Raw genomic sequence first — 6,616 nt, 5'->3', positions numbered from 1 at the left:
AGATTAAAGCTGCTAGTAATTTGTGGATAAACCACGAGTGTTTGTAGTTAAAACTGCCAATACTTCCTCCTTTTAAAGCATCCCTCCCCATGCAATGCAATATGACATGCTATTAAGAGTATAGTACAGAAATAGTAGACATGCATAAAATGTACTCAGTTTTAACAGTAGTAGTGGATATGAATGTCGTAATTTCGGTTTATCAATAATAGTAGGTATTTTGTTCATGCAATCAGTAATACCGTAGTACAAGTAATAATGACAGTACATCAATAACCTGACAACAGTAAACAAGTTTCAATGCATATCATGCAAAAACAGAAATAATCTAATCAACCAAATCATAGATTCCACATTATTCAAAATATCAGATGCATAATTGTAACAAAAAAAACTCTAAAAATAGTTCATGGATCATGCAGGGACTAAATTGAATAGTTTATAAAAATTTTGGGAAAAAATATAAAATTTGGGAATCAGGGGACACACGGCTGTGTGGGAAGCCCTGGGTCGTGTGAATGGGGTACACGACTGTGTGGTCAAACCATGTAACAGACTGAGGTCGTGTGGAATTTGTAAAATCAAGATGTAGGAAAGACACGGCTATATGGCAGATTGCGTGGAAAGGTTCAGGCTATGTGCGAATCAAACTCCTAGCGTTTCATGGTGGACATGGTCGTATGAGAGGATCATGTGGTTCACACGCCCATGTGGTAGACAGTGTAGCTTTATCCTAGGCAAAATTTTACATCGATTCACTTGTAAAAGAATACACACCTGTTATATAAAGATCGAACAAAGATCCTCAAGTCCAAATCTGATTTGAAATACATAGAATGAGTCTTTCAACCAACAATTATGCGAGAATTAATAACGGATTTCTAGAAAAATCAAGATTTTGGAAGATTTTCGGCTAGATTCGTAAAGGATTCATTAATCTGGATGAATGATTAACACCAGATGTAAATACTACAAGAATTCGAGATTAATTATTGGTTTGAATTGAATTTACCGATTATTGGCAAGCATTGGGAACGTTTCTAACGATAATTTTGATTTTGGCAAAAAAACGAGTAAATATCGGGGATGAACTTTGATTCGAGTTGCAAAAAGAAATATAATTTCAATAATGGGAGGGAAATATTTGCAAAGAAAAAGATGGAAAAGAAAGGGGAAAATAAATAGGGAAAAGAAAGCAAAACTTTTAGTTTAATTGGGAAAATGAAACTATAGTTCTATTATGACTTGAAAAAGAGATTAAATAACTAGGGTTTTCAAACTTTAGAGGTTGTTTGAGCAATTAATTCATTTTGCCAGAAATAAAAGAAATGATAGTGAGAATGTCGTGATTTGAACCTGTAAATGTTTAGCCATTTGGGCTACCGTTCATACTTATTATATTTGTACCCAAACTATTATATATCCTAGTATAGTTTTGCTCCTTGGTTGCTGAAAAAAAAAAGAAAAAAGAAAATGAAAAGAGTGTGGCTTAAACCTTTGATTTCTTAAAGGGACACTAACTACTTAACCACAAAGCTTAGGTCATTACTTGGTTAATTATTTCAATTAACCCCCTATATTTTGGGGTGTGAAAACTATATATAATTTGAATGTCTTAAGGGTATTAGAGATTGACAAATCTTTTGGGTTTGCTTTGTTTGTTTTTTGCATTATAAGAAAATGGTCAAAGTTCAGTTTTGCCCCCTATATTATGTTGAAACTTGATTGAATCTATAATTTGGTCTTAATACTTTTATAATATCATTAATTAGTCGTTAACTATTTCAATTATAATGCTGACATAATTTTTTCCTTAAGATATCTATTGGAGCGAGCCCAATAACTAATCATCCGTATTCTGTAGGCCCATTCAGAAGGTAGATGTTAGCCACAAGTTTTAAAGCTACTCCATATCCAAGGCGATGATCGAACCCTCAACCACTGATTAAGATAGGAGAGACTCTTACCATCTCATCTAACTCCCGTAGTTTTATGAAGTTTAGTTTCAACTAAAAAACAAAATTAGGGGAAAAGGTGGGATTATCCAAACTCTTCAATTTAAATAACAAATGCAAAATTAGGTGATCCATTATTTCTAAATAAGATAAGTAATAAAAAGAATTGAACTAATAAATTGATGGGTAATATTAAAAAGAAAAGAAATGATAATCTAAATTAACAAGATTATTTAAATGCATAAAATTGAGTGTAAAAGCTGTTACATTACCTCATGAAGATTTAAAGTTGGAAAATTTAAGATAAAAGTGAAAAACTTTTTGGTAGAGTTGTGGAGTCTATTTGATAATGACATTATTGTTCATATCAATACCAAACAATTCGAAACGTTAGAATTTGACTCCATTTCTTATTTAATTACAAACTAAATCCTGCTTTCCGGCATGACGCTTCTTTTTTGTTGTCCTTTAACAGCACCAGATTCATGGTGACAACAATAATAGTTCAAATGTCATATATAATAAATAGGATATGGGGGCTATTTTTGGGGTTAAAATTATAGGTATATTTTGAAATTAATTAATTAAAATTGGTAAATAAGGAGTTATTTTGGTGGTTAAAAAAATTGTGATTGAAAAATAAACACCTAAGATTATGATTATTTATAAAAAAGAAAATGATGATATAAAATAAGAAATGGGGAATGCGTTAAGGTGCGGCATCCGTAGTTCCCTCCCCCTAATCCCATTTATGGTTCGTTACGCTAAATTCTCACATTTCCCTATTTTAATTATTTCTTTTTCTCATTCCTTTTAGGTCAGCATTCGAAGAAGATATGGCGCCAATTTATTTAAACAATTAACCCACTCTACGTTTATTTCATCAATGGAGAGAGAGAGGGTCATGAAAACGTGAAAAATGAGAATGAGACAACAGTTGTTAAGAGGCCGGCACAATGTTCCCAGCCAGTCCACCTCTACTAAGCTCTTTCTATTTTATTTAATCACCCCTCCTCCCGGTCAAAGTTTGTCACCGACCACTCTTTTCTTTTGCATTTTTCAGATCATGAACCCTTTTTATTATCAAAAGTATTGGTGTATAGTGTTAGTTTTAATTTCGGCTAAAAAAATCTGAAACCTTGTTCCTATTTCATGCTCATCAAGTTAAAAGAAATTAAAGTCAGTATGGTTGGGATTACAAGGGGTCCGTGCATGCAATCATTCTTAATAAAGTAATAATAATGTAGTTGTACGTTACATTAGATTAGAAAGCAGGAGCAATAAACGTGATATCTCAAACTCTGGTTTTTACCACTACCACTCTCCACCTTGTCCCTCAATCTCACCCGGATTTTATTGTTAAATTAGAAAAGAGTGAAACAACATTGAACTGTCCACAGGAGAAAAGTTGATTCAGAGAAACTTGCATATACAAAAGTGAAGGGGAAGTGTCGAAAAGTTTTGGCAGTGTGAGGTGGCGTGTCCAACTCCATCTATTTGTAATGTAAAGGGTTTTTCTTTTTTCTGGAAACAAAATTTAGTTGAGATGATGTAATAATAAAGACCGGTCAAACATCTGGTCGGAACTCAGTCACGTGTTTCAATGAAGAAAACATGTGTGGTTACATCAACCGTCTCAGAATTTTGCAGATGTGAGTTATATAGAGCGCTTCGCAACGCTCGTCTCTGCCCTCGTTAAAATTTCGTTTCCTTTTTTTTTTTTTTCTCTTATATATAAATTTGGACGTATTAGACGAGGCAGGGATAGATCTTGGCTTTTCAAAATGGAAAATTATTCTTTCGTCTCTCTTAAAATTACAAAATTACAAGCTAATTTTTTTTGGTAAATTTACATATTACCACTCTTTTAAAATTTAAAATTCAGTTTTAACCCTTCCAAAAGGGAAAAAAGTATATGTTTTAATACCTAACATTTACATTGATGTATACATTTTAACTCCCCTAAAATTCGATTCTTTAAAAAATATTTCTAATTTTCTACTTAAATTCATGCTAACCTGAAATGTGGCCTTGCAGTGGCAAAATGTGGAGCCCCAAATCTTTTGAGCACTTGGGGAGATTTTTATTCTATTTCTGCTTTATATTAGTTTATAAAATCAGAAGAAAAACACACTTGAATATGAATAAATTTAATTTCCAAATAAAATAAATCTTAAAATAATTGAATGAAAGACATAAAGATTGAATTATTTGATTTAGTGGATTTCAATAATTTGTATTTAACTGAATTAAATTGGAGTTATGTTTGGTAAATTTGCAAAAGCAAGTGTCACCAATTGGTGGTTGTATTTAGAATTTGGGTCAAAAGAAGCGTGTTTGATGTATAGTTTTGATTAGGATATATCCTAGTAAATGGGCAAAAAACAAACAAACAAGCGAAAATTGGCTTCAACCATACTCAACCACAGTCCACATGATCACGTGGTTGCCCATGCATGCATGCAAAACTTCACCATTCTTTTAGGGTTTTGTTTGTATTCACAGCAGATACGAGGGGGAAAGAGAAAGGCAAAATCAATGGCAAATGCGTTAAGCAACATCCTCTCCATTGTCTCCTTCATATTCTCTGTTTCCTTATTGTTTGAATATTAAGATAAAAGTGCAGTTTTTTTTTCTTCTTCTTCTTCTTCTCTCTTTTTTTTTTTTGTCTTAAAGTTTGATTTAAGCTATAAGATAGATAGCTTAATGGTCCCTCACTCAAGCGTTACAATTCTTCAGGGACGAACCAAATTGATGCATTCCTACGTTAACCACTCCCCAAGGACTTTAATCTTCACTTCTAAAATAGCTTATACCTTTCATTTATTTATTTATTTTTAACCGATCTACTTGTGTTAGAGTAATAATGGGTGGTTTGCATTTTTCTTGTTCACGGTGCACATGGCAGCATTATTACTGCCATGAATTTCCACCAAACAATACCAATGGAGGTTCAGTGATGAATATTTAGTTACAAATGACAAATTTTGTTTGTTAGTTACCTCATCTTATCACCTTCTTCAATGGATAAAGCCCCCACATCTCTCAACCACACCTCTTGGGTTTCATTTTCTCTCTACAAAAAACACACACAGTATCAAAACATGACATGACACCAAAACATACCTGCCTGGTACAAATACATTAAAATTTCAATATCTATTACCATATCAAAAACTATACACAACGCCAATACATTGCAATGTCTAGATTTGAATTAAATATGGGTTTGCTTAATCCATGTATATATATGTATCAGATTTAACTATCTTAGTTAGTGAAGATTTGCTTACACTTGTGATTTTAATTAATTTCTTTATTAATCCACATATTTCTTGAAATTTATAGTATTGCACTTTAATACTGCATCCTAATCCTAATTAATAATTAGGAGAGGGTTTAGCATCACTTTCAGAATTTAATTGGTGAGAGAATGATTCTTATATTTCGTGTGTTAAAAAGTTATTTATTTATTTATTATAATCAGAGTCGAAGGATTAGGTTTTGTTAGATTGAATCCAAGCTCTCAAGCTTCATAAAATAATGCTTTTACCACTGGCATAAAAGATTTTCGGTTAAAAGGTATTATCTTTTTGTGAGAATGTTACTTTCTCTTAGTAGTTACAACTATGGAATGCAAATCCTTGGAATAATGTTGGGAAGCTAACTTTCTAATATAGTAGGAAAGCTAATATATATTTTTGAGACAAAATTACCCTTTTCTGTTTATTTATTTCATTATTTTTATACAATACTTTTTTATAAAAAAATTATCAAATTTATTTTAAATACTATCAAATTAAATTTAGTTTTGTTTTAAATACATATTAGTTATTTTAAATTTAATCATATATTAAATTTGTGATAAATGTATAACATGCTTATTAATAATCAACTAACTTTTATTAATAATATATATCACTAAAAATGTTAAAATTAATAAAACTTTCATTTTATTCACTAGGGGTAATTTCAAGATTTACCATCACATCCTTAATAAAGTGCTTGATGAACCAAGCGTATCAACATAACTTTCTGGAGACTTTAATTAATAATTTCTCATGTATATCAAACACTATCATGTTACATTCTTAGTAATAAGATTCTTAGTGATCACATTCGCAAAAGTCACATTCTATTGAAATCTGGGAAAGTACCAAAAGCCACCTATGGTTATGGTGAAACTCAAATTGAGACCTCAAAGTTCCCAATAAGGGTGAGTGTTCGATTGAATCAAGTTGAATGAAATGAAAATTTTTTGACTTAATCGAGTTGCTGAATCCTAATTTACCATTCTAACTCATTTTTTAATCAAGAAAAATAAATTTGTTTGAGTTAAATTTTAAAAAATAAATCGGTTATATTGAAATATTGTTGACAATGTAACTATATTCCAAGTTAAAAGAAAATAAATACCATATATATTTGAAATTATATTTTAAAAAAATAAAAGAAGTTTTTTAAGGCATACCATATTGGATATATGGTATAAATAAATATATATCGTGGAAGTTTCATTTTATTTGATATTTATGATATTAATAAATCAATCAAATTTTGTTAAAATTATATTTATATCAAATAATAATTTTACTAATAAATAACTAAAAATTATAATGCATCAAAAATTATTTTTATTATAACTCTAACAAATAATAAAA

This window comes from Gossypium hirsutum, chromosome D12 (genome assembly GCF_007990345.1).
Source record: "Gossypium hirsutum isolate 1008001.06 chromosome D12, Gossypium_hirsutum_v2.1, whole genome shotgun sequence".
Taxonomy (NCBI): Eukaryota; Viridiplantae; Streptophyta; class Magnoliopsida; order Malvales; family Malvaceae; genus Gossypium; species Gossypium hirsutum.
This window is presented reverse-complemented; position numbering follows the sequence as displayed.